Source organism: Armigeres subalbatus, chromosome 2 (assembly GCF_024139115.2).
Source record: "Armigeres subalbatus isolate Guangzhou_Male chromosome 2, GZ_Asu_2, whole genome shotgun sequence".
In the NCBI taxonomy this organism is placed as follows: Eukaryota; Metazoa; Arthropoda; class Insecta; order Diptera; family Culicidae; genus Armigeres; species Armigeres subalbatus.
Genome location: NC_085140.1, coordinates 400,681,664 through 400,706,483, shown reverse-complemented (window position 1 = coordinate 400,706,483; position 24,820 = coordinate 400,681,664). Strand labels below are relative to the sequence as shown.

The window sequence follows — 24,820 nt, the reverse complement described above, 5'->3', positions numbered from 1 at the left end:
TAAAAAAACTGTGGTAGGTAGTGTATTTTATTTGATCACAATCCATGAAAACTTTAAATAACAAAAAATAATTCTGAATAAAAACTACCGGAGCGTGTGGAAATTCTGGATTATACATTACCGAAGTGTACGGTATTTTTTGAAGATCATCACAAATTAAAATTACCGAACGATCTGTAATATTTTCGTTTACCGAACTGATTGGCGAACGTTCAGCTGTTGAAAGTTCGGTAAGTGTTTAGAGCTGATAATCATGCATTTAATGAAACAATCACACATTGAACGAGACGACAATTGTATGTTTGCACCGTATTGAGAACAAAGTAAAAATTTCCGATAATTTTCAAATGAATACCGTTTCATTACTACTCCTCCTCTGATGTGATGCCACACAGTACCATTGCATAACTTTCACACAATCATTTCACTTTTTATTACACCTACATAATATTGCATTATACATACTACACTTTGTAACAGGAATGAGCAGCATTGAGCTTATTCACATCAGGTTGGCGGCAACCGTCGTGCCATTGCCATCGTATGTGAGCTGCATTTATTCAGATCTGATTTGGATCAGTTCTGCTTTTTTTCGCGATTACTTTCCATTGTCACTACCGAGTTACCACAGTTAGTTCAGTGGGCATGTTTTCTGCTCACAATAGACACTTTGAATGTGGCTTTGCAAATGCAAGGAAACGCAAATGGTGCTGATTAATATAATTATTGTATGCCTACCATTGACACCACGCTGCTGGTTTTAATTCTGGTTCGTATTGCAACGTGTTTGATTGTTCATTGTTAATCGTATGAGTTTATCAAACGCTTTTAATTATTAATCAAAAATAAAACAAGAAACTCGTGTATTTACTCCCAAGCAGTGCTAGCGCACTTGTCAGGGACAAATTACTAGTTATGATTAAAGTACATAAGTTTACAACCGAATTAAGTCATACATGCGGTGTTGCAACTGAATCGATTTGAATTGTGCTGCTCAGAGCTAGGATTAACCTCACATAGCTTTGTCTGTATTACCAAGCTAGAAGTAGCACGCTTAATTTCCCGATTGTCTCAGGATGGACATGTTCCCGGCGTGTGACCCGTTCCGCGAATTATGAAAATAAAATTGATATAAGGCAATCTGACAACGTACTTAAAACATAAAGGATGAGAATTTCAAGCGATAAGATTAATTAACAGGGCAATGTCTCCGGTTGTGGATAATGTGGTCTCCGGTGGTAATGTCAAACTTGTAGTACTAACCCATCTAATGATAAGTGAAGACATTCCACTAAAAAATTCAAAATTACTAAATAATTTTCGTATCAAAATCTTGATGATCACACATCTAATCGATCAGGTGCTAATTTATGTGAACTATTTTTTTAAATGTAGAGCACTGATCAAATGAAGTGCGAAAATCCGAACTTGAACGAGAATGACATACTTACCGATGTCGCTAATTGTCATATCTCTACGATTTTGAATCAATTTCTGTTTTAATCATTAATCATAGAAGACTGTATGGGAACTACAGTAATTCCAGGTGTACATATTGTAAACTTAATATGGGCACGCTTAAGGAAAACAGCTCTTAGTTGACACATTGGAATCTTCGTGTGATCCATAAACTTTTTTAAAAAGTAAACCCCGTGATCTAAACATAATGAGTGAAACCCTCTCATACAATGAATTTGATCCATAAAAAAAAGTCTCATAACGTGTAATATAAATGTTAAAAAAGTCAATTAGGTATGGTAGACGCTAACAATTGGTAACAAATTGTTTATGACCTTGAGGCCCTCCTTAGCCGTGCGGTAAGATGCGCGGCTACAAAGCAAGACCATGCTGAGGGTGGCTGGGTTCGATTCTCCCGGTGCCGGTCTAGGCAATTTTCGGCTTGGAAATTGTCTCGACTTCCCTGGGCATAAAAGTATCATCGTGTTAGCCTCATGATATACGAATGCAAAAATGGTAACTTGGCTTAGAAACCTCGCAGTTAATAACTGTGGAAGTGCTTAATGAACAATAAGCTGCGAGGTGGCTCTGTCCCAGTGTGGGGATGTAATGCCAATAAGAAGATAAGAAGAATCCTTGAGTAATGAACATCAGCATCTCTCACCACACCATAACTGATTTTCATAAATGTTTGCCTTTTAATGTGCACTACACAGCAATTCGTGGTCCAAATAGTAAGAATACGTGCTTTCCATTCGGTAAACCAAGCAGTAAGACAGAACTAAATCATATTTGTTTTTTTTTTTTCGTGTACTAAATATACGCGTAAAGGCCATATGTTTTTTTTATTTTTTTCGCTCTTTCTTATCAAAGTTTTTCAGAAAAATCTTCAATACATAATGATATCGCATATTTTTACCTTTGATATTACACAAAAAAGCAGCTCTAATCGAAAAGGTTACTTACTTAGTCGCACAGAGCAGAGCTTTAAATAATCGAATATTTTTGGTGAAGCCCATCGGCTTTCTTTGTCACCCTCACTTTGTGCATATTCATCAGAGCTGTAAATATTCGATTATTTTTTATGAAGCCCATCGGCCTTCTTTGTCACTTCACTTCTAAACATATTCATATTCGGCTCTGCACCGTCAATTTTCAGAATGAATATGGGTCAGTGAGTATTTATTTGAATATCACAAATTATTAAATAATCGTAAAACTGAACACAGTTTTGATGATTTAAATCAGGGCTGCCCAACGTACGGCCCGCGGGCCGGATGCGGCCCTTGGCTCCATTTTTTGTGGCCCGCGGCGTGTAAGAAAAAATACTTCATATGCGGCCCGAAAGCCTTTCTATCTGACTCGAAAAGCTCCTTCTGTAGGTTATTACTAATTATAAGAATTAAATCTGGGCCAGTTTTGCTGTTAATGAGATTTTAACAAAACTGATGAGAGCTTTCCAAGACAGAGAATCATCTTTAGATTACAAAGGAATTAGCAGTTTTGATCTTAATAAAGGTAACAACTACTTCAGGTATATACCTGAGGAAAGCTGTTAAAACCCGTATGAAGGAGCTTCAACTCTTCTTGGAAAACTTAAGGCCTAAACACATATGAGGCACCGGCGATGACGGGAAAGAACACAGGCGTTGTGACACTTGAAAATTAAAGCAATTTGTTTTTTTGTTATACGATTGTTAATAAGAAACAAAAGTTATTCTGTGATAAATCTTTGCACATTGCATTTTTTTACCAAAAAATTTATATGTGCAAAAACTATCAATATTCGTGATGCAGCGATGCTAGTTATTAGAAAAATCAACTTTACCTATGCGAGGAAACTTAACCACCACTAATTCCAAATTATGTTGAGGAAAATGGAAGTGATTTGCTGTGTTATTGTGAAGTTCGTTGGCTATCCCGTGGTACCTTGCTTGAGAGATTTTATTCTCTTCGTAAGAAAATTACACCATTTTTACAAGATAAAGCAAATCCAATGCCCAAGCTGCATGATCCTGAATGAATGAATTACTGAGATTTATAGTAGATGTCACCAATCATCTCAATAACATGAACATAAAGCTGCAAATCAAGGATCAACACATCGAACCTTTATTATCCAACATGCAAACTATTGAAATAAAATTGAAACAATTTGGCACAATTGATTGTCGCAAACGGATACATTTCTCAAATTCCGGTGGAAAACAGTCGAAACCTACGAACAGAAATTTTCAAACCTATTTGCTTATTTTTGAGAACACAGTTCCTCAACACCGTTCACTGGTTTGAATAACGTACTTAGAATGTTTCAAATGGAAATAATTGACCTCCAATGCAGCAACGTGCTCAAATCTAAATTTCAGAAAGACATATCTTTTGTAAGATATTTTCTCTCTCCAGAAATCATATCTGTGTGAACAACTCTTATCAAGAATGAAAGTAGTAACAAGTAATTGTTGATCTTCATTATCTCGCTTGCGAAAATCGATCACCGATTGCGAAATCAATATGTGTCGAGTATTGGAAAGAAGCCAACAATTCCATATAAAAAGAGAAAGAAAATAAGCACACATAAAAATTGTTCAAACAAGATTTAATTTATGCTTAGTTTTTCTTTTAAACAATTTTAACCATTCTGTAAAACTAAATGCCATTCGAGAAAAAATATATTTTATTTTGGTTATTTTGAAAATGTATAAAAAATGTACCGAATATTGTCTGGCCCGCACGCAAGTGGCCATTTTGAAAATTGGCCCGTTGCTTGAAAAGGTTGGGCAGGCCTGATTTAAATAAATACACGCATAGATCTAATCCCGACGGTCAATTGAGGGGCATTTTTAGCGTCAAATGTCAATATAATCAAGGCTAATTTTGTTTTTTTCGCGCGTAGTTACCGTACTCAGTGGTAATCAATTGAATGAATTTATGAAGAAGTAAACTGAGTAAGTCATTCTATGTTTTGAATAATCAAAACACGAATGTCAAAAGTAGGAGTGAATGTGCTTCATGAAAGTGAATATTTTATGCTCTGATATTCATATTCGGCTGAACATTGATAATTTCCGATCAAATATCAGTCATTGAGTATTTATTTAGATTTCGTAAACTTAAAAATTACTGTGAAACTAAACACTTAAATGATGATATCAACCGTTACTCACATAGATCTGACCCCGACGATAAACTGAGGGACATTTTTAGTGCCAAAACTCAACATAATCAAGGGCAATTATGTTTTCTTTAAACGCAGTGACCATTCTCAGTACCAATCAAATGAATGAATAAGTGAAGATGAAAACTGAGTAAGTCATTCTATGTTTTGAATAGTCATGCGACGTTTGTTTATGATGTGGCACAGAGCGTTTAAAGAACACTTTGATTCTTAGGACCTTTATAAAAAGTTAAACGAGAATTATTTTTCCTTAATCTCCTTTTGCATATGTAGTTGAATGTGCTTGGTTGAATATTGGCAAGGGCAGCATGATAAAGAATCAATTATGCACAAATGAGGCTAGCCACAGAGTCTACCAGCGATAAAATACCAAACAACTCGGCTCGCTAGCGGAATGCCGGTTGGCAGGTGAAAACCTGTTCGAATCAGCAGAATATATTATAGTGGACTGTTAAAAATTTGGCCTTTCTATTTCGTTGAATGAAGGTTTAATCCGGTTCTATAAATAGATGTAAAAGGAAATTCTACATACACCTTGGAAGATGAATGCAAGCAATAAGATGTCTTGTTTGTTACAAGGAAAGAAATTTGAAAGAAACTAAATAGGATTACTAAATTGACCTCCTTGTCATATGGAGCTCACCGAAATACTTGATTAATTTTATTGTTTTCATTCAGACATCATTAATTATAGATTTATTCATTACTAATGAATAATGAGTTATTTAATCATTATTCATTAATGAAAATAACTCAAAAATATTATTTGTGCAATTCCTGATCACAATACCTGATTTTAGTGTTTCGGCAGTGAAGCTTTTCCATACCAATAAAATGGCAAGCCTCGTTGGATAAACGTACAACTCGTGCTGAAATAATCTTTTTTGTTGCAACTTGTTGCACAAACTATTTTTGTTGCACAACAAACTATTCAACCTTCAATTGAGTAATGCAATATAATTAAAATAAAAAAGGGTCTCTGAGTATATTTTCTTGAATAACTTCGTTGGATTAACAGAATAGTTATCAAGGAATTCTTGTAATAGCTAGGTGAGAGCTAATGTTGCCCTCTCGAACACTAAGTGTATGTAAAGTCTATATGTTCGCCCAAAGATGAACTTTTTTGAGGAAGAATTTGACTTAGAGTGTTATAAATTTATCGACTCAATTTAACGAATTGAGAAGATGTCTGTGTTTGCGTGTTTGTATGTATGTGTGTGCGCAAAACACGTACAAAATTAAATGACAGCTCCAGCGTTAACTGTGTTGGTGTATGTATAAAACAAATTTTTACATAGTGTTAGTGAGAACATACAAGTATAATTTTGCACGATGTTATTGTGTGCTGAAAACTGTAAAATATGTACAGTTCCAATTTTAATAATAATTGAAATAGTTTGATGGACATGACAACCGAATTATTCAAATGCCAGTTCATCATTTTAACACATTGTGATATTTATAAACTATTTTGATAACATTTTGTTCTTTGTAGTTATTATTTTTCATAATATAATTATAAAAATGCGTAACACCAAGATGCCCTAAAGTAGGCAATAAAAATGGTAGTAGCAAACAGTTATGGGAAATGTCACAAAAATGTCATGGGATGGATATAATTAATTTTTTAATATCTTTTTTCGAAAGTTATGAACAATTCAGTTTTTTTTATTAACATGTAATGCTTTAAGGATGTAAGGCATGAGCATGACATTAAGAAATTGTCACGGAATATCATGACATTAATGCCATTTGACACTAATTCGCCTCTCACGCCGCCAATCTCAAATTTAGATCAATGACCTCTAAGAAAAAGCTTCAGGATCGTTTAAGGGCTACATGTTTATATAAGAAGCTCAATTGTAAATAACTTGTGAAAAAAGTTATTAGCAAATCGGTCCCATGACATCTAAATGACATTTCCCGTCACTGACTGGTAGCAAAGTTTCCCAGCTATAGACATCACAACACTAATGTAATCAGTGGTGGAAATACTCGCTTTACGAGTAAGAAAAAAGTGTAATTGGGCCTACCAAAAATGCCATACTCGCGCGAACCTGACGCCTGCATTTCCCTGGCACTTGCTTTGTTCGCGAGTACGGACAGAGCAAAGACAAAAAGCAGAGCAGTATTTTGTTCGCGAGTAAAAATCACGGTCGCGAGTATTTGTGGTTACTTCGAATAGAATGGATAAATTTCACTTGAGATAAACCCAATAAAAATAAACTAATGTGTTCTTGCTCGAACATCCGTGATAAACATGTTCCGAGGTTGTTTTATGACATTTTGCAAATTACCCCGAATGACTCGCGAAGCTTCACGAACATTTTTCGGGGTTCGTTTTTCTGTTTTCTCTGCGAGTAGTAGGTAGGCAAAACAAGTGTTCGCGAGTATTTTGCATTGCCTACTTCTCGTTTTGTGAGCAAGGTTCACAGATTTCCACCACTATATGTAATTTGAAATGGTTGCCTAATTTGTTATGACACAAACAAAGATGTTTGATTGTTGGTCACCATCTGTAGACCTGTCAAGACCTGTAAAATTTTTCAACTGCACGATAAACAATATATTTTGAATCTGATTCTGTTATAAATTAGCTATTTTTATTCTGAAATTTATAACAAAATATGTTATTACACTCGATTCTTGTTTTACACGGGGGATGCGTTCCGTGTAAAAAAAGTTTTCAGTTCAAAATTCGAAGATCCGTGTAAAAAAACGTTTTTTGATTTCGCGACGAATCATGCAAAATGGAACAACTTCGCAAAAATTTTGTATGGGATTTTTTTAATAAATATAAAATTGTAACAAAATTTGAAAGCTTTTTGTTTCAACTAGTGTAGTTTTAATATAAATAAAGATATTTTAACAACAGCCTGCACCAAGTTTAAAACAATTTTTTTTTAAATTTAGTATAACATAATAACATATGTTGATAAAATTTTGATATGACCTTCTGCTCGGGTAATCATTAAATATATTCATAAATCTTTTGTGTTTAATCAATAATCATTATTTATATGTTCAATCAATAATATTTAATCCTATTCAAACAACTTTTATATTTTTCGTTGCTTCAATGAGTGCTACTCAAATTACATCGCGTTATAAAAGAATAAACATTTAACTTGCGCTAAAATAACGCTCTGTGCAACTTGCAAGGAAATTAGCAAGCCGAAAGCGAATCACTATTAGTGGCTTTGTGTTCTTTCCTGACCACCAGACACTTTTTTTGTAAACTACTTTTCACTATAAAACCATTTCGTGGTGTGCTACGGAGCTAGATTTATCATGGCCAGATTATCAGTTTCAGGCGAATCCTGACCCAAGGAATATCGTCTCCTATCTCCTACTCCGTAGTACCTATAAAGATGACGGTGTGTTGGTATAATATGTAATTAAGTAGAAGATCCCGTACAAAGTTTGAGAGCAATTCGATAACTTGGTTCGATGTTGTGAAATCGCCGATTATGACTTCTTAATTTGATATCTTTTTGATATATTAAAATCGTATAGCATAAAAATCTTACTGTGACATCAATTCGAAAACTATTCCTGCTATCGATGAGAGCAAATCGAAAGCAAATTTTAATATTGATCCCCGATAGTAAAATAAGTACACAGTTTGATGTCATAGGGGAACAGTTAACTGCCCATGATTTCATAGTTGACGTATCAACCATTTGAAATTTCAGCCAATTTAACTTATCACGCGTTTACAAGCAATTCAACCGCTGCAACGTCGACATGTTGCTTGTTCCAAACCTCATTTGACTGGTTACGGATTGAAATTCTTTAAATTTACGATATTTGTTTCTTAATTATTCGAAATACATACAAAAGTGCAATGGTTGTTACGTCAACTATGAAATCATGAGCAGTTTAGCACTTCATTTCATAGCTCATAGCTCATAACTCATAGCACTGCATCTCATTTTCATCCTATCAAAAACAAAGCAATGAAAAGAAATTTAATTTGTTTCTTATTTTTGTGATTTTTTCAGCAGTGAGCACGCATGTTAACAAAAAGAAGCGACGAGATTGGTGCTGTATTTCTTTGTTTTGCGATGAGTGAGATGGAAAACGGAACAGTTCTCCTATCAAAAAATGAACGAGTTTGTACAATCCCATTTAATTCCACCACTTAATTGTACCTTGACAGATACGTATTTCGACCTCAACAGTAAGGTCGTCTTCAGTGTCTTGTCCAAACTCGTCTTATGACAAGTGAAGACATTCCACTAAAAAGCTCAAAATAATTTTCTGAGCAAAATGAAATCAAAATAAGTAATCAATCATGATGACTCATACTAGAAAACAATTTGATTTCAAAATCAAAATATGTTTTCTATATGCTCTCATTATGTTTTAAGATTTTGCTCGGGATGGGCGTGTTTGGTTGCAGTGATCCTCAAGATTTTGCAATTTTTATCTTTAGGAATGGTTCCAAGGATTGCGTCCCACCCAGAGCTTAAAATATTCATCTTCATAAAGCAACTTCGGTCCGAATTTTGACAAACATCGCATGAATATTCAAAACATAGAATGACATAGTCAGACGACTACTCCACGAACTCATTCATTCGACTGTCACTGAGTGTGTTTACTATGTGCAGAAAAAACATAATTAGCATTGTTTATGTTGATGTTTACCGTTGAAAGTGCCTCGCGGATGAAAATCGGATTCAGTCCTGTGTGATAAATCACTTTACTCATTTGAAACGTGTTCAGATTTCAGATAATTTATCAATTTGTAAAATGTGCATAAATATTCAATGACTAATATTCAACTGAATAATGACTGTCCAGAGCCGAATACGTGTCGGAAGTGAACTGACAAATGAAGAAAAATGGACTTCACCAAAAATTTTCGATTTATTTTACGCTTTGGTCCCACCTTAATCTCTCATAGCAGTTGGGATAGGGATTTCGAAAGAAACTTGAGTATAATTAGTGCCCAAACTCTGTTTATTGCAATGCTACTGTCGATTTGTTTTCTGAAAAATGAAAATTGTATGGTTCGTCATAACAATATCGATAATTTATTATAAATTTATACCAAAATAAATATTAAATTAACTTTCATTGTTATTTGTTAGATTTTATATTTTAATATCAATTGAACAGTTCGTCATCAGGATTAACGACGTATATTGGTGTTCATATTTCAGTCAAAATATCTGAATGTATTTTTCATCTAAATAATGTTTCATGGATGGCATCACTTACCAAGGAGAATCCAAATTCGTTCTACTTCTTACCCTGTCCCAATAATGAGAATCCCTCCATCGGAAACTATGGAGATACAGATTTGATCTCGGTATCTAGTTAAAACAGATATCGCATTTCTTCATTTCCAAGATGATCTTTCAATGTTTAGAACTCTCAATCTATGCGCATTAAGGTATAAGTGATTACAAATATGTAAACAGCACAACTCCTGGTCAATTCATTCGCAACAACTTGCACTCTCTCCAGAGCCCAAATTTTCCAACCATGTGATTCATTCCCTAGCAATCCATTGTTTGGTTTCCGAATTATTCTAGAATCAGATTCTGTTGGAATTCTGTTACCTTTGGAAAATCGGCCACTTCTAAAATCGAGTCTAAACAAGGCGTGTGATGGCTCATGTTTCATGGTTTTGTTAAATGTAGATGAAAAAATTCGGCACGGCAAATGCTGGGTAAAGCGTACCATTGGTACTTCGCGTACCTGAAGGAATAAAATAGACCCCATCTCGCGGTCCTTAGCCTCTTACCCAGCAACTCCTATCCCTACCTCCCCGCGGTGTTGGCCGGGATACGAGCAACCTTAGGGAAGATCGGGTAACCAACCCCGGTGGGAACTATGGTCGTATGCTGACAGGGAAGGGGGGGTTTGCTCCTCTCCAGAGGTGCAAATCTTATTGAGCGTCTGTTCTCCATGTCAGGATCGGCTCACAACAGCGTCTGTTCTCCATGTTAGGGGCGGCTGATCATCGTCCGAGTGCCAGCGAGGGACTCTAGACTCTAGAAACTGTGTACCATGGTCCACCAGAAATAAGGAGGAATGGTCCTCCGGAAATTTAGGGGGTTTGGTGTCAGGCCCTGCAAGCCAGCCTTTAAAAAATTATAAGCAACGAACAATCAACAAGAGAGTACGGACCGGAACCATCGGCGAAGACCACTGCGACGAAAAGGGACTAGCGATTGGAAACTCGGTTCGTGGAACTGCAAATCTCTCAACTTCATCGGGAGCACACGCATACTCGCCGATGTGCTCAAGGACCGTGGATTCGGCATCGTAGCAATGCAGGAGGTTTGTTGGAAGGGATCAATGGTGCGAACGTTTAGAGGTAATCATACCATCTACCAGAGCTGCGGCAACACACATGAGCTGGGAACAGCTTTCATAGTGATGGGCGATATGCAAAGGCGCGTGATCGGGTGGTGGCCGATCAATGAAAGAATGTGCAGGTTGAGGATCAAAGGCCGGTTCTTCAACTTCAGCATAATCAACGTCCATAGCCCACACTCCGGAAGCACTGATGATGATAAGGACGCATTCTACGCGCAGCTGGAACGTGAGTACGACAGCTGCCCAAGCCACGACGTCAAAATCATCATAGGAGATTTGAACGCTCAGGTTGGCCAAGAGGAGGAGTTTAGACCGACTATTGGAAAGTTCAGCGCTCACCGGCTGACGAACGAAAACGGCCTACGACTAATTGATTTCGCCGCCTCCAAGAATATGGCCATTCGTAGCACCTACTTCCAACACAGCCTCCCGTATCGGTACACCTGGAGATCACCACTGCAGACAGAATCACAAATCGACCACGTTCTGATTGATGGACGGCACTTCTCCGACATTATCGACGTCAGGACATATCGTGGCGCTAACATCGACTCTGACCACTATCTGGTGATGGTTAAACTGCGCCCAAAACTATCCGTCATCAACAATGTTCGGTACCGACGACCGCCGCGGTACGACCTAGAGCGACTGAAGCAACCTGATGTCGCCACTGCATACGCGCAGCATCTCGAGGCAGCGTTGCCGGAAGAGGGTGAGCTCGATGGGGCCCTCTTGAGGACTGCTGGAATACAGTCAAAGCAGCCATTAACGACGCAGCGGAGAACAACGTCGGGTATATGGGTCGAAGTCGACGGAACGATTGGTTCGACGAAGAGTGCAGACAGATTCTGGAGGAGAAGGACGCAGCGCGGGCGGTCGCGCTGCAGCAAGGTACCCGGGAGAACGTGGAACGTTATAGACGGAAGCGGAGACAGCAGACCCGCCTTTTTCAGGAGAAGAAACGCCGCCTGGAAGAAGCGGAGTGCGAGGAGATGGAACAGCTGTGCCGTTCTCAAGATACACGCAAGTTCTATCAGAAGCTCAACGCATCCCGCAAAGGCTTCGTGCCGCGAGCCGAAATGTGCCGGGATAAGGATGGGAGCATCTTGACGGACGAACGTGTGGTGATCGAAAGGTGGAAGCAGCACTACGAGGAACATCTGAATGGCGCTGAGAGTACAGGTAGTGAAAGTCAAGGCAGCGGAGGAGATGACTACGTCAGTTCAGCGGACGATGGAAGCCAACCAGCCCCCACCTTGAGGGAAGTTAAGGATGCCATTCAACAGCTAAAGACCAATAAAGCAGCTGGTAAGGATGGTATCGGATCTGAGCTCATCAAGATGGGCCCGGAAAAGCTGGCCACTTGCCTGCACAAACTGATAGTCAGAATCTGGGAAACCGAACAGCTACCGGAGGAGTGGAAGGAAGGGGTTATATGCCCTATCTACAAGAAAGGCGACAAACTGGAGTGTGAGAACTTTCGAGCGATCACCATCCTTAATGCCGCCTACAAAGTGATATCCCAGATCATCTTCCGTCGTCTGTCACCATTAGTGAACGAGTTCGTGGGAAGTTATCAATCCGGCTTCGTTGACGGCCGCTCGACAACGGACCAGATCTTTACTGTACGGCAAATCCTTCAAAAATGCCGTGAATACCAGGTCCCAACGCACCATCTGTTCGTTGATTTCAAGGCGGCATACGACAGTATAGACCGCGTAGAGTTATGGAAAATTATGGACGAGAACAGCTTCCCTGGGAAGCTTACCAGACTGATCAAAGCAACGGTGGATGGTGTGCAAAACTGTGTGAAGATTTCGGGCGAACACTCCAGTTCGTTTGAATCGCGCCGGGGACTAAGACAAGGTGATGGACTTTCGTGCCTGTTGTTCAACATTGTGCTAGAAGGTGTCATGCGGAGAGCCGGGTGTAACAGCCGGGGTACGATTTTCAACAGATCCAGTCAATTTATTTGCTTCGCGGATGGCATGGACATTGTCGGCCGAACATTTGCAAAGGTGGCAGAACTGTACACCCGCCTGAAACGTGAAGCAACAAAAGTTGGACTGGTGGTGAATGCGTCAAAGACAAAGTACTTGCTTGTGGGCGGAACCGAGCGCGACAGGGCCCGCCTGGGAAGCAGCGTTACGATAGACGGGGATACCTTCGAGGTGGTCGAGGAATTCGTCTACCTCGGATCCTTGCTAACGGCTGACAACAACGTTAGTCGTGAAATACGAAGGCGCATCATCTGTGGAAGTCGGGCCTACTACGGGCTCCAGAAGAAACTGCGGTCGAAAAAGATTCGCCACCGCACCAAATGTGTCATGTACAAGACGCTAATAAGACCGGTTGTCCTCTACGGACATGAAACATGGACAATGCTCGAGGAGGACTTGCAAGCACTCGGAGTATTCGAGAGACGGGTGCTTAGGACCATCTTTGGCGATGTGCAAGAAGACGGTGTGTGGCGGCGAAGAATGAACCATGAGCTCGCCCAACTCTACGGCGAACCCAGTATCCAGAAGGTAGCTAAAGCCGGAAGGGTACGATGGGCAGGACATGTTGCAAGAATGCCGGACAGCAACCCTGCAAAGATGGTGTTCGCTTCCGATCCGGCAGGTACGAGACGGCGTGGAGCGCAGCGAGCGAGATGGGCAGACCAGGTGCAGAACGACTTGGCGAGCGTGGGGCGTATCCGAGGATGGAGAGATGCGGCCTCGAACCGTGCATTGTGGCGTCAAATTGTTGATTCAGTGTTATCTGTTTAGATGTTAACTAAATAAATGAATGAAAATGAAATGAAAAAAGATGAAAAAATTCAAAATCATTTTTTGCAGATGTTATTATTTATTTATTCAGACTAAGGCCGAAGTGGCCTGTGCAGTATGTAAGAGTCTTCTCCATTCGGCTCGGTCCATGGCAACACGTCGCCAGCCACGCAGTCTACGGAGGGTCCGCAAGTCATCTTCCACCTGATCGATCCATCTTGCCCGCTGCGCACCTCGCCTTCTTGTGCCCGTCGGATCGTTGTCGAGAACCATTTTCACCGGGTTATTGTCCGACATTCTGGCTACGTGCCCGGCCCACCGCAGTCGTCCGATTTTCGCGGTGTGAACGATGGATGGTTCTCCCAACAGCTGATGCAACTCGTGGTTCATTCGCCTCCTCCACGTACCGTCCGCCATCTGCACCCCACCATAGATGGTACGCAGCACTTTCCTTTCGAAAACTCCAAGTGCGCGTTGGTCCTCCACGAGCATCGTCCAGGTCTCGTGTCCGTAGAGGACTATCGGTCTAATGAGCGTTTTGTAGATTGTCAGTTTGGTACGGCGGCGAACTCTATTCGATCGAAGCGTCTTGCGGAGTCCAAAGTATGCACGATTTCCAGCCACTATACGCCTCCGAATTTCTCTGCTGGTATCATTTTCGGCAGTCACCAGTGAGCCCAAGTACACAAATTCTTCTACCACCTCGATTTCGTCACCACCGATGCCAATTCGCGGTGGGTGGCTCACATTGTCTTCTCTAGAACCTCTTCCTATCATGTACTTCGTCTTCGACGTGTTGATGACTAGTCCGATCCGCTTGGCTTCCCTCTTCAGTCTGATGTAGGCTTCCTCCATCTTCTCAAAGTTACGTGCCATAATATCTATGTCGTCGGCGAAGCCAAATAGCTGGACGGACTTATTGAAAATTGTGCCACTCGTGTTAATCCCCGCTCTTCGTATTACCCCTTCCAAAGCGATGTTGAATAGCAGACACGAAAGACCATCACCTTGCCGTAACCCTCTGCGGGTTTCGAAGGGACTCGAGAATGCCCCTGAAACTCGAACTACGCACATCACCCGATCCATCGTCGCTTTGATCAACCGTGTCAGTTTATCCGGAAATCCGTTTTCGTGCATTAGCTGCCATAGCTGGTCCCGATCGATTGAATCATATGCGGCTTTGAAGTCGATGAATAGATGATGTGTGGGCACATTGTATTCGCGGCATTTCTGCAGTACTTGGCGAATGGCGAACACCTGGTCCGTGGTGGAGCGTTCGCCCATAAAACCCGCCTGGTACTGCCCCACGAACTCCCTTGCAATTGGTGCTAGTCGACGGCATATAATTTGGGAGAGTACCTTGTAGGCGGCGTTCAGCAATGCGATTGCGCGGTAGTTGCTACAATCCAGCTTATCGCCCTTTTTGTAGATGGGACACACGACACCTTCCATCCACTCCTGCGGCAGAACCTCATCCTCCCAAATCTTGGTAATGACCCAGTGCAGCGCTCTAGCCAGTGCCTCACCACCGTGTTTAAATAGCTCTCCTGGTAGTTGGTCAACCCCAGGGGCTTTGTTGTTCTTCAGCCGGCCAATCTGCTCCTGGATTTCCTGGAGATCCGGGGCCGGTAGAATTATGTCCTGCGCGCGTTCCCCTAGGTTCATCACCATACCGCCATATTCGTCTGCCACATCGCCATTCAGGTGCTCTTCGTAGTGCTGCTGCCACCTTTGGATCACCTCACGCTCGTTCGTAAGAAGGTTCCCGTTTATGTCCTTGCACATATCAGGCTGTGGCACGTGGCCCTTACGTGAACGGTTCAACTTCTCATAGAACTTTCGTGTGTTATTAGTGCGGTACAGTTGCTCCGTCTCTTCACGGTCTCGATCTTCCTGCTGACGCTTTTCCTCCGGAAAATCGAGTTTTGTCTGTTCCGCGCCTGTTTATATCGTGCCTCGTTCGCCCTCGTGCGGTGTTGCAGCAATCTCGCCCATGCTGCATTCTTCTCTTCTACTAACTGCTCACATTCGCCGTCATACCAGTCGTTTCTCCGATCCGGGGGCACCGTGCCAAGTGCAGCGGTTGCGGTGCTACCAATGGCGGATCGAATATCTCTCCAGCCATCTTCAAGAGACGCTGCGCCTAGCTGCTCTTCCGTTGGGAGTGCCACTTCCAGCTGCTGCGCGTATTCTTGGGCTAGCCTACCGTCTTGTAGCCGCCCAATATTAAGCCGCGGCGTCCGACTTCGACGCGTGTTGTACACCGTCGAGAGTTTTGAGCGCAGGCAAACTGCAACGAGGTAGTGGTCGGATTCAATATTCGCACTGCGGTAAGTGCGGACGTTTGTGATGTCGGAGAAGAATTTACCGTCGATTAGAACGTGGTCGATTTGGTTTTCCGTTTCTTGGTTAGGTGATCTCCATGTGGCCTTGTGGATATTTTTGCGGGGAAAGAAGGTGCTTCGGACTACCATTCCGCGGGAGGCTGCGAAGTTTATGCATCGTTGGCCGTTGTCATTCGATACGGTGTGAAGACTATCCGGTCCGATAACCGGTCTATACATTTCCTCCCTTCCTACCTGCGCGTTCATGTCACCGATGACGATTTTGACGTCCCGCAGTGGGCATCCATCGTATGTCTGCTCCAGCTGTGCGTAGAACGCTTCTTTCTCGTCGTCGGGTCTCCCTTCGTGTGGGCAGTGCACGTTGATGATGCTATAGTTGAAGAAACGGCCTTTAATCCTCAGCTTGCACATCCTTGCGTTGATTGGCTGCCACCCAATCACGCGTTGGCGCATCTTTCCCAGCACTATGAAGCCGGTTCCCCAGCTCGTTGGTGGTGCCACAGCTTTGGTAGAAGGTAGCCGCCCGATGCCCGCTTTTCCACACTTTCTGTCCTGTCCAGCAAATCTCCTGCAGCGCCACGACGTCGAAGTTGCGGGGATGTAATTCATCGTAGATCATCCTGTCGCAACCTGCGAAACCTAGCGACTTGCAGTTCCATGTTCCAAGCTTCCAATCGTGATCCTTTATTCGTCGCCTAGGTCTTTGCCGATTATATCGAGTCGCATTATCTCTTATATTGTTCGTAATTATTGGTTTTCCAGGCGGCTTATTGGGCCTGCGCAAACCTCCTGTCTCGCCGGAGGGCCGTCGTGTCAGGGCTGTTTAGCGTCCCACCTAACACTAGGACTTGGGCTTGTGCGCTTTGAGCGGCACACGGTCGCTTTGGCGGAGCCTACTTGCGGATACATGCAGCTTTTTTTAGAGGTTTAACAGGGCCCACTGTCAAACCCCACCACATCCTAGGCAGGCGCCACAACTCGCAGATGGCCTGGGGAGGGATCGTCAAGCCCTTGGACAAAGTCCCTGCTGCCCCCAAATTGCAAAAAAAATTTGCAGATGTATACCCCCTCAAAAATAAAGTTTTTTTTGCTCCCAGAAGCTTCTGTAAAAATTTCAGCCAGGTCCGTCAAGCCCAAGTGGATGCTCAACGAGCATGAAGTTTATATGGGAAAAATCGACTAAATACATATATGGGAAAATGCACACTTTCCACTTTTTACCTCTAGGTAGCGCTGTAGACATTCTATCCCGCTCATTAGTGACATTTACTATCTTTACATTTTTACGAAGAGGCTTCCGAAAACCGCGAGTGATTTTGTCAAAAAACAAAAAAGTGAAAAGTATGCATTTTCTTATATGTTTAGTTGATTTTTCTCATATAAACTTCATGCTCGTTGATTGCCAAGGATCCATTTTTTTTCTAGATATTCCTTTCCTATATGAGGAATTTATTGAAGAATGCAAGGAAAGTTATGATAGCTTGAAATTATGCATTTAGTTTACCAAAAATGACTCAGTAAACTCTGGGCCCAGCAAAGTATTATTCATATGCTCTACAATTTTAGTGAATTCTAAATTCTAAGGAAATCTTCTATTGGCACTTTGGAGCTCTAATAATTAAATGTTTTCTACCGAAAAGTCCGTTTCATCATTAGGGTCAAAGTCACTCTCTGTTATTGCTCATTTTTAAAGACTAAGTTCGAGATTCCGCTAAAAGTCTTACATATATTAGATATCACAATTTATATCGAATTTTCTTCAACGTAGTAGTTAAAGATATCTAGCATGATTTTTTATAACGTCGTATGTCCAAATGAAAGATTCTCTCTCATTACGCTGTTATTCGCCAATACCTAGACCTAGTTTTGCATTTGTTTTCACTTCAGCATGTAAGCCAAATTATTTTCTTAAGATCTGTGTCAAAAATTCCGATATAAATGTTTAAAAGGCTTTGTAATAATCTCCCCTTTGAAAATTCGACGTTTTCAAGAAAACAGGCGAGATATGTGTTCGATAACAATTCATGGATAGCATTGCTTCCAGTTAGAAAAATTATTTTTTTTGCAAATATTTTTTCCCAGCCTAAGTATTTTAAATGCTATTTAATGATTATTGCTAACATATGCTTTTCTCCCAACAAGGCAAAAGGGCATTTTACCTACTGGAATATATGGCCAAAATATCAGAATAATCGTCTTCTGCGGATGTGGTTTAAATTATACAATAGAGAATATGTACATGTACAATACTACAACATTATCATGTGACACACATTAAGTCCTTCTTACTAAAAATAAACTCAAGCAAGTAAAAAAAAAGAAAAAAATGTTCAAAGACAACAACAATTAATTTTAAAAAAAATGCTCAGACTTCACTTAACTAGTTCAGGACAGCTTTTTTTTAATAAAAAAAAACCTTGTACACGTCCAAAACCCCAGCAAAAACGATAATCCGGGCACTATTGAAACAAACCGGTCTAGAACAAAAAAAAACTCCATCCATATAATAGCCAACCAAAAATTGGAACGAGTGCGTCAACTGGATTCAATTCTACACTTCCTATTGACGCTAATGCAGATAAACTGGAAATGCCGCACCTCACTCTCCTTGTGCGTTGACGAATGGCATAGTGTGGATATGAAATTATGTTTGTGCAACACGTTTACCAACGGATATCCGAACAAAAACGACTAAATTCAGCTGAGTCATGTAACGTGTCACTTTCTTCAACTAAATACGAGGAATGGAGGCATTATTTGTAATGTACTTTACCAGATAAGTGTACTTTGACACCCCAGCCTCATTGGGAAAGGCATGCAATTCAAATAAAAAGTACGAAGCGTTTATGTGTCACTCTGATGTGTGCAGCATACAAAATTGCGCAGTAAAGATTGCGAGATTATGGTCGGCAATCAACAAACAGGTCGTTGTGCTGTCCAAGATACTATCAAATTGCCAAGGTTCTATTCACACTAAATATTGACTGGTTTTAATTTTATTCGCAACCAAGCACTCTGCACTGTTGACGCAGAATGGGATGAACGAGATTTTGTGTTTTGCATATGCCACATTGATCTTTGCCATTTTTTATGGCAGCGGAACTTGGAAATAAAATGAACATGTTCAAGGATGTATCCACTTCTAACGTGGAAAATTTTTCGATTTCTACAATTTCCTGCCAATATTTTTTATTTCAGATGAAACTAAATAAAGCCAAGTTAAAATTTTAGGAAAAGGTTTCCGTAATTCAATGGGTAATTTTAATTTAAAAAAAGTCTCGCTCAAAATGTACTAGTACCAAAATCCATGACAAAACACTAGTTTCTGAATATTATTAATTTCTCCAAACCTATAAAATGTTTTCCTTCTTTGTGAAATTCAGATTTTGGAAATCCTATCGAAAGGCTATCATTTGACTCGAAAATCACGAAGGTTGTTATCTTGACCAACTAGAAGGTTGTCATCTTCGAGAAAGGTTGTAAGATGAATATGAAGTCTACAAATTTGAAAATTCCACAAATGAATATTTTATAGTTTTGAAATACATTTGCTAGGAAGAAAAATTTGCTGTTCTCCAAACATTGCGCACAATTTTAACTTTTTTTAACAATAATTACACATTCAGTTTTTCGATTTATACATGTATAATTCTGATACATATGTCAACTGAGAATAAAACTGAGTTTGAAAGGCTTCGCGTAAAATATATCACCTTTGTTAATTTTTTCACACAAAAAAAATCGTTCGGAAACCATCAATATGCACTCTGAACGTCCTCAGCAGAACATCAATTAATCCTATCTAAAACATTAATTACCGAATCTATTCCACTAACCAGTAACTATTAAGCCGGAACGTTTCTCGATGGGAAACACAAACAATCACCAGCACAGCACAGTCTCGGTCTTCAGTCCAACTGTTCCAACCGGTTGGAAGAGACTTCAACGCGGTCAGCCACTACGAACGCGGGAATCAAAACAAAATCACCAATTCCTCCTTTCGAATCACAAATCAAACCACCAGTCCTCGAGCGCTCCCAAGAAGTTAGTGCAAGTCGTCACCGATCTGAACCGTTCGAAGCACCAAATGCAACTGTTTTGCCGCGCTCCAACTCGGTACGATTATAAGATTATTGTTTTGACTGTGGCCGCGGAGGCATGGTTCGATCCATTTGTGCGCGAATACAAACGATCGAATCGCCGGCATCAGCAAACATGCGATACTCGTGATACCACTTAGGATCGGTAGAATTTGCTTTTGTCGAAGCTGGAAAAGTCGTTTGCATGAAACATGCTTGGAATAAGAATAAATGCTTTGATGAGAATTATAAGGAAATCAGAATGGATAAATGTGTGCACCAACGTTCGTTGAGTTAAGCTAGAGCCAGCTGATACGAAGTTATAATATTCTGAGCTCTTGCGTCTAAAAAAGTTGACTATTTTGAGAAAGATGTCAGACATTTGGCTCACTTTTTTTATTAATTTACTTCCATGCACTTTAAGTCGACTATTTAGTTTAGTTAAATTCACGTTTAATCAATTTCTTCTTGTTTGAATAACAATCCTCCATTCTAAGTGATCTGCGCTTCAACTTTAAAATACGCTTGATTGTTTTATTCAAACTCTTAAGATTTACCAATGAGTTATTGTTACAAAGCATCAGTTGAATAGAAAAATACTATCTAAGTGACTCTGAAATGTTAAAACCTGACCAACAAAACTCTCATAATTTGGTTTTCCTGTATTTCGCAACGCACACTAAAATTCTTTTTTGTCTCACCAAAGAAGCCTTCAAGAATTTTCATTCCAGTCAGCTGCTGAGCCTTGGACGTTCGTGTACCCTGGGTGTTCATAATAATGCGGAAGAATTGATTCAGATTGTTTATCGGAATATCGTAGTCAGGGAGGTGGGTGATCTGTTAGTAGACAGTACATATTAGATCTAAACAATTTTTTCAGGACTTTTTCGATCTTTGGTTGATTCAGGTGTACCTACAACCATTTCAACAAAGGATTTTGTGTTATGACTATTCTGCCTCATCTTCTATCTGTAGATGAGCTTTACACGGCTCACTTTATGTATAGAGCCGAAACGAGAAAGTAAGCCACATTGCCTTATGTGCCGTATACAACGATTATAACAACCACAGACGCAACAAGGATAAATAACTGGCTCAAGAGGCAAAATTTTTACCAATTTACTTGCTGCAACATTAGTATGACTATTTTGTCAATGATTGAGTCAGTGAAGTCCAATTCTGACAAACCCGGGGAGTCAGTTTTTGCAGCATTTCTGCAAATCATTCAACTAAGCAGGTAACCTGTTAGGGCATCCAGGCCTCGATGGAGCTTCTACATTAGAGCTTTCATCACTGGGGGAGTTAAGCTGGGGCACGATGGGACAGTGACTCGCCAAATCGAATATTTTCCCCAAAATTTAATATACGCCAAAGTTTTTCTGAAAAAAAGTTTTCCGACTATTTTTATAAATAATTTCTTAAAGAATTATACAAAAAGTCCACGAAAGAATTTCCACATACATTTCTACATACAAATTTCTAGATTTTTTACAGGAATTCCTTCTGGAGTTAATCTAGTAATTCTTTTGAAAATTCGGACAGTAGTAACACAAATCCCTGTTTTGAATATCGGGATTGCGGTTAATCCATCATCATACTTCTTCGAATATTTCTTTGGAATTTACTTCAGGAGTTGCTTCGGAAATTTTTTCAGATATTTATTAAAGCATTCATCCTGGTGATATTTCATAAATTTATCTTATAGGTCGTTCAGGATTTTCTCCAGCCTTTTTTCGTAGAAATACTCCTAGGAAATAACTCGGTTAGTCATCTAGACATTCTTTCAGGCATACCATCAAAAGTTCCTCCAGAAATTCCATCGTAAATTCCCCCAGGGATACATTACAAAAGTCCTCAAGGAATTTCTTTAAAAAAAATTCTCGGCAAATGAATCTAGAAATACTACCTTTAGAAAATCCATTAGGATCTCTTTCAAAAACTCTTTAAAAAAAATTCTAAGAATTTAAAAAAAAATATCTACGCAATTTCCTTTATCACTGTTAGCAATACTTTCAGTAATTCTTCCAGGTCAGAAATTCCGCTCCCTCGACTCCCATAATTCCTCCGAAGTTTTCTTCAGGATTTTCCTAACTTTATTATTTCTCTATTAAGGAGACTTTCAGCCCTAGGCTGGCTTGTCTCCACACCCAAAGGATTTTCCAAATGAACTCCCGAAGGAATTTCCGATATTCTTGAATTACTCTGGCCATTCCTTCAAAAATTCCTTTACACATAGGCTGACCATGCGTACCATATTTAACGGGACAGTCCCGTTTTTTGGACCTTATTGTGCTGTCCCGTCGTAATCTAAAAAATCCTCAATTTGTCCCGTTTTTCCATTGATTCTTCCAAAGAGCTCCAAAATATCATTCAAACAAATTCAATATTTTAGGCAGGAATCTAAAACCAAATACAAAGAAAGTGAATGAAACCCATCAAAAAAGTTTGAGATGTTATGTTATTAGTTTTTCTTTTAAGAGAAAGCTATTTATGCCGTCATGTATTTTGCATGGATTGACAAAAGTCGAACTAAGTCAACATATATAAGAAAAATATGAGAAAACTTAACGTTTTTAACAGTTAATGACAATAGGTGACAACGGGAGATTTTTTCATACAGTTCCATTTCAATGACTTTTTCGAAAGCCTGAATGATTCTTTTCGAAACATTGGGGATCATTCAAAGCCTTTTTGAACAATTCTGAATATTTCAAAATCATCCACTGTAAAAGACGATAATAAAAAATAATTTATACATCACCTGAATAAGATCGAGTTTAAGGCTAGTCACACTAGTTTTAGCGTCTTTCAAATCAATTTCGATCAAAAATCACTGTGAATCGATAAGATTTGACATTTATTCACATGCGCCAACCATGTTGATGGGAATAATTTAAATTACATTTTATTAATGTTCTTTACTTGTTGATATTTTTGATATTCTGTAGATTTTCTCTCACCTATGTTCATGAATTTTTATTTAGTACGGGAAATCAATAATTCCACCCACATTTATCTTTTGAACTTTTTTCAAACTTATTTTTTTATCCTCTAAGCCCAGACCGGCTTTGGAAGCGGACTTGGTAGTCTTATGGCTACTGCTTCTGCCTTATATGCAGGAGGTCATGGGTTCAATCCCAGGTCCCTTTAAATTCTCCTACTTTGTATCTTTCTCTATATTTCTCATGTTCTATCAATTGCTAGAACTGGAAATGGACTTCCACACCGTTTCCATTACTATTCCTATACCTTCAACTTGAGTATTCTAACAGTAATCTGCTAGAATTGGAAATGAACTATAGAGCTCGTTTCCTACATCCAATTAGAAATTCCATCAGTTGCTTTCTCCCATCTATTACATTGGCAGCTCGTTAACCAAGACGGACCTCTGCCTCTCGAACCTAACCCAAAAATTCCAACAAATTCCGCATGAGCTCGTGGCAAGTGCAGAGGTATATTCGGCTTGCAGTGGGCGAGTGATTGCATCATCATTTCCTCCATCTTCCCTACATTGACTTGCATTCTGACGTGGCAGGCGCCAGTATGACCTAACAAACGAGATCACCAGTACTTGTACATTGAAAATGTGTGCTAGTCCCAAACAAACATCTGTTGGTTCCCTGTGCAAGAACAGCTGATCTGGTGGTCATAATGGAGTAGCAACTACGAGCCATCAATCAAACTCAACTCAAACTCTCTCTAAGCTCAGACCGGCTTTGGGCTTTGATACTTTGACAATTTTTTGTCATATTGATTTGTTCAGAATTGCAAAACTTTTTGATATTGGTCAGTAATAAAATCCATGTGTAAGAGCAGTTTTAAAAAAATCCAACTTCCCCATTTTTTTTTAATATTTTGAGAAATGCGTATTTTTTGTATTTTTTCTGCGTCCCTTTGGAGAGTGAAATATTTGTATTTTAGTATTTTTCCACAACTAACTTAACCCTCTAGTGCCCAAGGCCGCCTTTAGACGGGGCATTTTGATTTTTTTTTAAATTTTTTATTGATTAAATTTTGAAAAGTTTTTGATTTTGATCAATAATATTAACTTCAAAGCATGTTTAAATGTGTTTTAAAGTCAATTTTCAAAGCTCTACACATTTATAAAAAAATATTAAAAATTGAGTAATATTTTGTTCTTCCGTGTTTTCGCTCGTATACCTTTGAAGAGTGAAATATTTGTAGTTTAGTATTTTTCTACAACTAACCTTATTCAATAGAAGGTTATAGAGATGAATGTTACACGCTAAAATATTTATCGAACTCGTTTCACGGAAAATACTTCTGAAAATTTAAAAATCTCAATTAGTCAGCATTGGATAAGAATGTTCAAACTGTAAAAATGTTGAAAATCAAAAAGGTCAATAGATTTAGGAAACTATTCGATTGGATTAAAAACTTGCAAAACAAAATTCTTAAAATTCAAAGTGTGGAATTGATAAAATCACGAATTGAAAATTTTTAATGCCCAAACCGGTCGATTTTAGATCGATTTCAGAAAGCAAAATAGTGATTTTGCAAAATTCTAAAAATTCAAAGTGTGGAATTGATAAAATCACGAATTGAAAATTTTTAATGCCCAAACCGGTCGATTTTAGATCGATTTCAGAAAGCAAAATAGTGATTTTGAGCGAAAACAAAAATTTGGGTTGTAGA

The 24,820-nt window shown here is 39.5% G+C and overlaps 1 protein-coding gene across 2 annotated transcripts in view; it reads right to left on the bottom strand.

Moving 5' to 3' along the window:
- LOC134213286 (alpha-tocopherol transfer protein) overlaps window positions 1-20,194 on the bottom strand; it is a 43,437-nt gene extending 23,243 nt beyond the window's left edge. The window contains exon 1 of one of the 2 annotated variants that reach the window (XM_062692192.1): window positions 19,904-20,194. The gene's annotated coding sequence lies outside the window, so the exon portion shown is untranslated. The remainder of the gene's footprint in view (window positions 1-19,903) is intronic. The other variant, XM_062692191.1, reaches the window with a different exon arrangement.
- Window positions 20,195-24,820: the final 4,626 nt, after the last annotated feature.